Source organism: Mya arenaria, chromosome 11 (assembly GCF_026914265.1).
Source record: "Mya arenaria isolate MELC-2E11 chromosome 11, ASM2691426v1".
Classification (NCBI taxonomy): Eukaryota; Metazoa; Mollusca; class Bivalvia; order Myida; family Myidae; genus Mya; species Mya arenaria.
In genome coordinates, this window is record NC_069132.1 from 66,374,574 (window position 1) to 66,384,636 (window position 10,063).

Below are 10,063 nucleotides of genomic sequence, written 5' to 3' on the forward strand. Positions count from 1 at the left end.
AAGAAAATATGAATTCTTTCTCTTCTGTATGTCTATGAACGGTAAACTTTTCTGCTTGTACATTCATAATCGATTATGAACACATGGGAAATAAATGTATAAAGAAAAAAGCATATCATAAGACATTCAGTATACCAATCTGATAACAATATTATCTTTATAACTACATTCGTAATCACACACACAAACACAGCAAATTTCTTCACAAGATTTGCATAATTAGATTTTAACATATGGACGGTTTTGAACACACTTTGTCTTTCTCTATAGTATCTCTTGAAAATGATATTTGTCTTTAACTTCTGACGTGCAGCGCATAGCTCTTCTTATTTTGGTACGTTTCACCATCGTCTTGTCTCAACCTTGCTTGAACGATGGACTTTGTGTGTACAACGTAACAACGGGCTATACGTGCGAATGTGTCGATAACTGGCTTGGCACTAACTGTGGGTTTCGGTTTGAGAATGAGACATACTTCCTTGGAAACAAAACAGACATGGTTTGTAAAATTTCGTGTTATAAACTCACTCTAGATTATTACTTCAAATACTGACATTAATTATAAATAGGAGCATGATAATCTAAAGCCAGTTCTATAAACCAACTTATATTTAAACTATGACAACTACAGGGACAAACACAGCCGACACACATTCATGTATAAGCCTTGCATTATGCACAAGGTACAATATAAGGGGCCAAAGGGCACTTAACGATAGTACAAACACCAAACACAAGCGAACACACACCACAAACAGCTTCACAGTGCTTGGATTACCGCCTTGAAACGGTTAGGTAAACATCAGGGAGTTCACTAGCACACGAATTTACCGAGGGAGTGGTGATAAACAAGTTTGAATGCGCATAACCTCACACCTGTCCCATTATTAATCAATGTTTACAAGTGGAAAAGATATTACATCGGTGTGTGCACTAACATTGTTTAAAGGAAGAATATAATTTATGTCTTGTCTTTTTCCAGATACACGACTACATGCATTATTCGAACTGTGACTGTGTGGTTGGAGATCGCAAACAGGAGTATTGCTACATGTACATTCTCAATAAGCATATTGGTTACGGATTCCTTTCGTTTTTGATTGGACTGTTGACGTCTATTGGGCTTTACATCCTCTTTGATATCATTTACAATTGCTTCTTTCCTTGTTTCCATCAACGGATTATTCCTGAGAAGAAACAAATTGAAGAGGAAGACGTCGAGAAACACGATGAACCAGTAGATACGCAGAGTAAAGGCAAGATGTCTGTCGAGGAATTGGTGAAACCGCAACCCCGACGTCACCATTGTTGGGCATGTGACGTCAAATATAATATGGCTCCAATGCCCGTCTGGTACAGACAAGAAGTTCGCAAGTACAAGAAATGAATGTCGACTGGCGGTTTTATGGGTGGAAGATACCAAGGGACTAATATGCTTGAGGGAAGAACAACTCAAAACATTCATTTAAAATTGTTTTTAGTTGAGTGTGAGTGGAAAGTGTGTGTTCTTTAAATTGCAACGAAATAAAATGAAATTATTTGACCAGAGAGCCATGAACTGTAATTAATTATTGCATACGCAAAAAGTATTCATTATATTATCATATTGTTAACACGTATTAGGTATTATTTGACAGTCTAACGGTGAACGGTTGATATCGGGTGTGTAGATCTGAACGAACAACTTTCAGTGGCTTGCAAATTGTGGCTGACATCATCATCATACATTATTTGCAAAAACAAAACGTTTGAAACGCCATTGTGTTTCATGATGCATCGACTTTTTCTATTATCTATACTTTCCATTCACACAACTCTCCTTGCAAAAATATTGTTTAAATTCCCCTTGCTTTTCTTAAGATATGTGATAACTGGATGCAACATTGATTTTAAGTATTTTTACTGTTTTTAGCGTACGTTATAAAGAGAATAATTAATTGAGAATGAAAATATCGGCCACTGTTATTGCTTTTATTACCCAAATATTTGTATAATATATACGATACGATAGATTATAGAAATTTACTTAAAAGATGTCTTACGTGTTTTCCACCAATGAAAATACCGAGCATATTCCATGACTTCCTTGTCAAACGTTTGCGGTTTAATTGTATTAAAAGTTGTTTTCCATCCAAATTATACATGAAAGCCTAAGTTATATGCATCTACTCCAACGGAAAAGGGCGCATCAATAAAAGTCTCCTTTTACTGTCGTCATTTCCAGGAAAGAAATCAATGTCGCATTGCGAAACGGTTCCTTAAGGATATGCTATGTGCTGACCCTTCGTACGTGCAGGGACCTAAAAGTGCTAAAATATGGTATATATTTTGCGAGGGCGATCGAATTTTTAAACAAAAATAGTAGGTCATAATTATTAAAAAAAATTACAGCGTATGAAGCAAAAGAAAATGACAAAAAAATGATTGTCATTGGGGGATTTTGTCTACCTGCGTTAAACCTGATAGGGTTGAGAGATGTTTTGGCCAAAAGTGTTCAGAAATTGAGAAAAAATTAATAAAGTATATTTATTTATATTATAATTCAGTTTTACTGAAGTTCACATGAACTGACAATGTCCTCCTATTATTGACTTGAGGAACATAATATGAATCTGATTGCAGCCACGGCAAAATAGTGCTGGTCATCTAGCAAAAACTAAAACAACAAAAATGAGATGCTAATGAGCCATGTTATTGGCCGTGGAGTGTCATAATAATGGTGTAAATAGATTTGCTGTAAGTATGGTAATACCGTTCAGTTGAAAGTTTACATTCAACTAAATATAATTATTTTTTGAACAATTGCATAAATAATTGTAGGATTAAAATTTCATTTTAGATGGCTTTATTAGTTTTAAAATGACAGTTATTCATGCTTGTCCGGTACGCGAAGTCGTTAGCGCACTCGCTTCCAAACAAGGCAGTCCGGGATCGATTCCCAGCTACGGCGCAAGTGAGTTTTGGTTGGTTGTCACCAAAGCGGATTAGCTGGTTTTCTCAAAGTTTTCTGTTCCCTCTTGTTATACAAGTTACGATCTCGCCTAACATCGTGCCAACGAGAGTGAATAACAAAAGTAAATGTAACATTCTTCAAAATCGTTGTTAAATAAATAACGTTCAAAAAATGGTTAATAATTACGCTTTAATGTAGAGGCAGACAATGTGAACACTTTACCAATAAAAATATGGTGTTGTGTTTTTTTTTCTACTTGAAAGACTGAACATCGGTCGTTTCATGAAATAAATAACCTCAAAAACATGCAATAACTTAAAACAAAATGTTCATTAATTCATCTAGGTAGCATATTAATAACCAGTTAGTAATTTTCTATCGAATTATATTGAACGTACCTTGAGTCGCCTGCAAAATTAAACATTAATACCACCTTGCGGCGACAAACAGACAAACTTAATTGTACATCGGATTCTTTAAAGAAATGTTTGGATTTTAATCGCATAATTTGTCATGAGCCTCATCTTAGCGAAGTCGTCAACACTTTTTTGTCGGCATACTTTTAAAAGTTTACTTGGTTTACTCTCCCACCAAATGAACACCCGTCAAACAGGAAATCGCCAGTACTCATTTAAATATTTAGAGGTTTATAAAAGGCGCCGATGTGCTGTCTGTCTATAATGGCACACCTGGACCATTGCAGACCAGGTGTGCTATTATGGTCAGACGGCACACCGGTTGGGGTTTTTAATTTTTTATTGCATATGTTTTTTGTTGTTTCATTTTATATAAAAAAAACATTTCGGCCATTACTCTACAATAAGTATTCATCGATTGTTTAATTGGACAATTATCAAATATCGCACTGATTGACCAATGACGCAGCTAATGTACTCGTGACGTAATCAGAGTCATTGTTTTTAGGTCAATATGGTGTGGTGGGGAATGATCAATACTGGATAAATTTAAGATATTTCCTAAGGTAAAGTAATTTAAGACATAGATATGCTAAAAATGTATAGTATGTTAAAGCAACATAAAAATCACACCTCCACGTGTGAATGGATATTATTTTAAATTGTATTATTTAGCAGTTTTAAAACAACCAAAGTGGATGAATAAAATATGTCGATGACTTATTATTGACAGCTGTAGATGCAGAACTTGGAGTAATATAAATTTGAGATATGATCATGTGATGCACAACGCCACTGCTTCGTTTATGTATCATTTGGTCGTGGATTACATAGGACATTGTTTACTTATACTGAAAATAGCAGTGATGTTAAAAATATGTATCAGGTATAAGCATACTGTAATTAGAGATAAATATATGGCCGCGCGAGGCCAATGAGTAATAATAGCCCCGTCGTGTTGATAATGGTCCGAAGACTTGGCTTTAGCCCGAGGGCCATTATCAACACGCCGGGGCTAATATCACTCAATGACCCCGCGCGGCCATACACTGAACTGTTTTATACACATGTTTTGACTCAAGTATTTAGTAGTCTGTCGATATACCGATATCTTAACGTAATGGTTTAATATTGCTGGGTAATTTTCTTGACGTTTTTCAAAACGGCGACAGCTATTTCTACTTTGGCTGAATTTAAAACGGATAAATGAGTAACAACGTGCTTGGTGTTAATAACTCAGATGATTTCGATATAGAAAATTTCAGATTTATATAAATAATGAAGTGTTTAGTTGAATGGACCTTTTCTCCAGAATACGAACTTTGAATCTTGCTTTTAAGTGATGGAAAACAATCGTTGATGTCAATGCTGTTAAACTAAAATTATAGGTTTCTTGGTAAGACGTATTATACAATGGGACTGGAAGTCATAAAAACATGTAGCACATATTAATTTCACAGGAAATGAAGATGAAAGAGCATTTTTCAACAAAGAAATATGAAAAATATAAACAATATACACTGTAACAATAACAGCGGATGAATGGAATAAACGCTCAAAGGTACATGTATGTACAGTCAGAATGGTTCCTCATTTCTCAAATTAATGCTGATACGCCCTTTAAAAATGCAGCTATTAAACAGTGACTGAGTGTCCTTCATATTTTTGCATGGTCAGTGTTCCACCTGGGCTTTGCCTCATGGGAAGGTCTGAAACTTGTTCAGCTTCATCGTGTGTTGGTTTTCTTACAGGAATCTCTTCATGTTTGGATGGCGGATAGCGCTTGCTCAATTTCCTGGGATGCTGCTACAAGTTCCTGATTATCATCATCATCAAATACCTCCATGCTAGAAGTTGGTTCTGGTTCCGGATTTGTCACTGATTCTTTTCTTTTACACATTTGAAGAATATTAGACATGTTCTTCTGCTTTCCTATATTGTTTTTATGGTAATGATTAAGAGACATCAGATTTCTGTGACCAGTCAGCTGTGCCAACTCAGTGGGGAAACAACCGGCATCCAGCAAATTTGTAATGCATGTTTTTTTTGCAGAGCGATTAACATGCCTAGCCTTCAATCCAGCCTGCTCACTCATGGTTTTGGCTAGTTGTCCCAATTTATTTTTCCAAGGTTCTGGTTGATGAATCAGAGATCATTTGATTATATTCCTTTCTAAAATTTGGAAGCAGGGCCACATAAAACCTTGATTCTGGGACGGACATCTGAGGTGGTACTTTTCCTTGTAAAGCTGATACAACCTTACAGGACAGTTTGGGTCTTCTACAAATAATTTCAAAACACACAATTTGAGTACTCAATCACACATTAAAACATATTTTACAAATATCAATATTTGAATTCTTATTCTAAAAGGATTTTAGTTTTAAAATTTTGGCTTATTCACTGCAATAAATGAACATAATCTGTTAACAATAGAAAAAAACAACACCTTTTTATAACAATGCTATTTTTACTTGGTTACCTGGCTGTTCAAAGAGCTTAGGCACATATTGCCAGTGGTCGCCATTAACTCCGTTTCTTATTTTTGTCGCTCTCTCCGTGAAGGCCAAGTAACTTACACCATCGGAGGTCTGGCTAAATTCCAAGTCCCCCCACAACATGATCAGGTGCTCCTGCCCAATTCAAGGTGCATGGTGTTGTTAAGCCACACGGTAATTGTAAGGGAAATCGTTAAACTTACCGGCTCCAAGAAGTTCATTTTCGTAGAGTTGTTGAATCTCAGAGGAAGTGAAGGGATCGGCTCTCTGTTTTTAGTTGCCAATTCCCTTTTCTTTCAAGTCTACGCATTTCGCTTTCAGCGTGTCCCGTGTGAGCTTAAACACTTTTCCGCCCAAGACATCAGCTTCGTACTCTGCAAAACGAGTTTATCATGATAAGAATAATCAAAGTCTGTGCATTGATTTATAAGCTACTGTAAATATTATAACTATTAAGGTGTTTATATATTATATTCAGTTGTTTTAAAACAGAATAACAAACAGGAAAATGCCTACCATTCTCGGACAGGTGTCTCTTTACACTTGTCAAGATGCCACGCAGGATATATGGCTCGAAGTTGGATGCAGCGGGGCCATTCACCTCTGCCGAAAGCTTGTTCTTCTTTACACTGAGCAGGACTCTGGACAGTAGAATATCAAGCTCCTTTGGTGGAATGTCTTTGGTTTGGCGAGTCTCACCATCTTCCTTTAACCAGTCGTTCACTAATTTCATGTCACTCCTTTTTTTTTGTTACCGTAGCCTTTTTTTCTTTTTGTATTGATGAATTGCCGGGCTTGTGCCTCAGTGAACTGTTCTTTTTTTCGATGGCAGAATCCAGTTGAAGTAGCCTGTTGGCTTAATTTTCGCGCGTCCGTTAACGCATGTCTACTCTGGTGCCATCTTTAACAACGTGAATTTGCGTCACGTTGCACGTGTGGACGATCGCAGGACCATTATCGGTCAAGTGACTGATAATAGCCCCGGGGCTTTTATCAATTTTGATGATTAAGGCCCCGCCGCGCCGATAATTACTATTCTGACAACGTTAAAATGATACTATATATAGTAACATGTGTATCAATAATGTAAGATTTCGTTCACATCGATATTATTTGTTATTATAATTGCTCGCGAAATAGGGGCTTGCCGTGCCAGCAACCTGTCTTCGGCCATGTTTGCGTTGATAATTACGTCGAACTCTGCCTTTACCTATTCAGGTGCGCGTTTTACCGGAAGTCGTCTCATTATGGATTTTAGGCACACCTCGAGGTGTGCCGGTTATGGAAAATTGGCCCACCAGCCATTACGGCGGTGGAACCCGGTTCGTAATGACCATTTTCGGCCTAAAATGTTACTATATATAGTAACATATGCAATAATTTGAGGTTACTCGCTACATTACCTACCATAGTCACCAAATACTCGCTATGTAACCTACCATGCCAAGACACAACCACACCATACTCACTATGTTAAATACCATGCAACATATCCTATGGACCGGTGAAAATATTTCGAGACTAAGAAAATTCCAGCAAAGCGGAAGAGCGTCTATATAGTTTCAAGAAATTGGAACTTAATATCAAGTTCGAGCCAAACGAGTTCGAGCCAACGAGGATTGAATTTATTATTTTAAAGTTTAATTCAGACACAAGCGTTTGTACGCGGAATAAACAAGTAGAAAAAAAACAACAACCGAAGCTTAATCAATCCAAAAATCAGATACTATTACCTTAACGCAAGCATGTTGTGTTGCTCAACCTCAGACCAAGCAACCAAGTGCAAAGTTTAACCTCATAGCAGATAGTAATGTGGTGTACCTCAGACCATGAAGCTACGCGTTGTTGCTCTACCTCAAACCAAGCAGCTAAGTGTTTTAGCTTAACCTTGATAAGCCTCAATGAATAATGATTTAAACGTGTTTTACGCAAATGTTTTTAGATAGCTAAATGTTGTTTTGAATAATTACAGTAACAATATTTCTGTTTCTAATTCATAAGCTATGTAAACAAACATTTAATGATGATGCAGCGATGTACTATAATAACGGTTGGTCAGTTCATTATACGTGTGTAAAGTACCCGAATATAATTCTGCCATAAAAATTTAGCACTAAAATATGTGTCGATTTAATAATTCATGTGTGTACAACGGTCAAAAGTTGCTATAAAACCGTTTAAACTGCAAAAAAAGAAAATATGAATTCTTTCTCTTCTGTATGTCTATGAACGGTAAACTTTTCTGCTTGTACATTCATAATCGATTATGAACACATGGGAAATAAATGTATAAAGAAAAAAGCATATCATAAGACATTCAGTATACCAATCTGATAACAATATTATCTTTATAACTACATTCGTAATCACACACACAAACACAGCAAATTTCTTCACAAGATTTGCATAATTAGATTTTAACATACGGACGGTTTTGAACATACTTTGTCTTTCTCTATAGTATCTCTTGAAAATGGTATTTGTCTTTAACTTCTGACGTGCAGCGCATAGCTCTTCTTATTTTGGTACGTTTCAACATCGTCTTGTCTCAATACCGAGCCGGTGTGAAGACAAATGTTAATTTGTAACTGCTTTTCTATAATTTTGAATGTTGGGACCGAATAAACCATCCACGATTTATCACACTACACTATTGCCAGATAATGATACATCGGTCTGGGTCTGTGTTCAGCAAGCACGATTTATCTCTCTACACCAGTGCCAAGAAGGGGTCCATTAGTCATTGTCCGTATTCAACATGCATGATTTATCGCACTTCACCAGAGCCAGGAAAGGTTACATCAGTCGGGGACATATTCAATATGAATGATTTATCTCACTACACCAGAGCCAGGTAAGGTTACATCAATCGGGGATATATTCACCATGTATGATTTATCTCACTACACCAGAGCCAGGTAAGATAACATTAGTCGGGAACATATTCAACATGAATGATTTATTTTACTACACCAGAGCTAGGTAAGGTTACATTAGTCGGGGACATATTCACCATGTATGATTTATCTCACTACACCAGAGCCAGGTAAGATAACATTAGTCGGGAACATATTCAACATGAATGATTTATCTTACTACACCAGAGCTAGGTAAGGTTACATTAGTCGGGGACATATTCAACATGAATGATTTATCTCACTACACCAGAGCTAGGTAAGGTTACATCAGTCGGGAACATATTCAACATGAATGATTTATCTTACTACACCAGAGCTAGGTAAGATAACATTAGTCGGGGACATATTCACCATGTATGATTTATCTCACTACACCAGAGCCAGGTAAGATAACATTAGTCGGGAACATATTCAACATGAATGATTTATCTTACTACACCAGAGCTAGGTAAGATAACATTAGTCGGGAACATATTCAACATGAATGATTTATCTTACTACACCAGAGCCAGGTAAGGTTACATTAGTCGGGGACATATTCAACATGTATGATTTACTTTACTACACCAGAGCTAGGTAAGGTTACATCAGTCGGGGATATATTCAACATGCATGATTTATCGCACTTCACCAGAGCCAGGAAAGGTTACATCAGTCGGGGACATATTCAATATGAATGATTTATCTCACTACACCAGAGCTAGGTAAGGTTACATCAATCGGGGATATATTCACCATGTATGATTTATCTCACTACACCAGAGCCAGGTAAGATAACATTAGTCGGGAACATATTCAACATGAATGATTTATCTTACTACACCAGAGCTAGGTAAGGTTACATTAGTCGGGGACATATTCAACATGTATGATTTACTTTACTACACCAGAGCCAGGTAAGATAACATTAGTCGGGGACATATTCAACATGAATGATTTATCTTACTACACCAGAGCTAGGTAAGGTTACATTAGTCGGGGACATATTCACCATGTATGATTTATCTCACTACACCAGAGCCAGGTAAGATAACATTAGTCGGGAACATATTCAACATGAGTGATTTATCTTACTACACCAGAGCTAGGTAAGGTTACATTAGTCGGGGACATATTCAACATGTATGATTTACTTTACTACACCAGAGCCAGGTAAGGTTACATTAGTCGGGGACATATTCAACATGAATGATTTATCTTACTACACCAGAGCTAGGTAAGGTTACATTAATCGGGGACATATTCAACATGAATGATTTATCTCACTACACCAGAGCC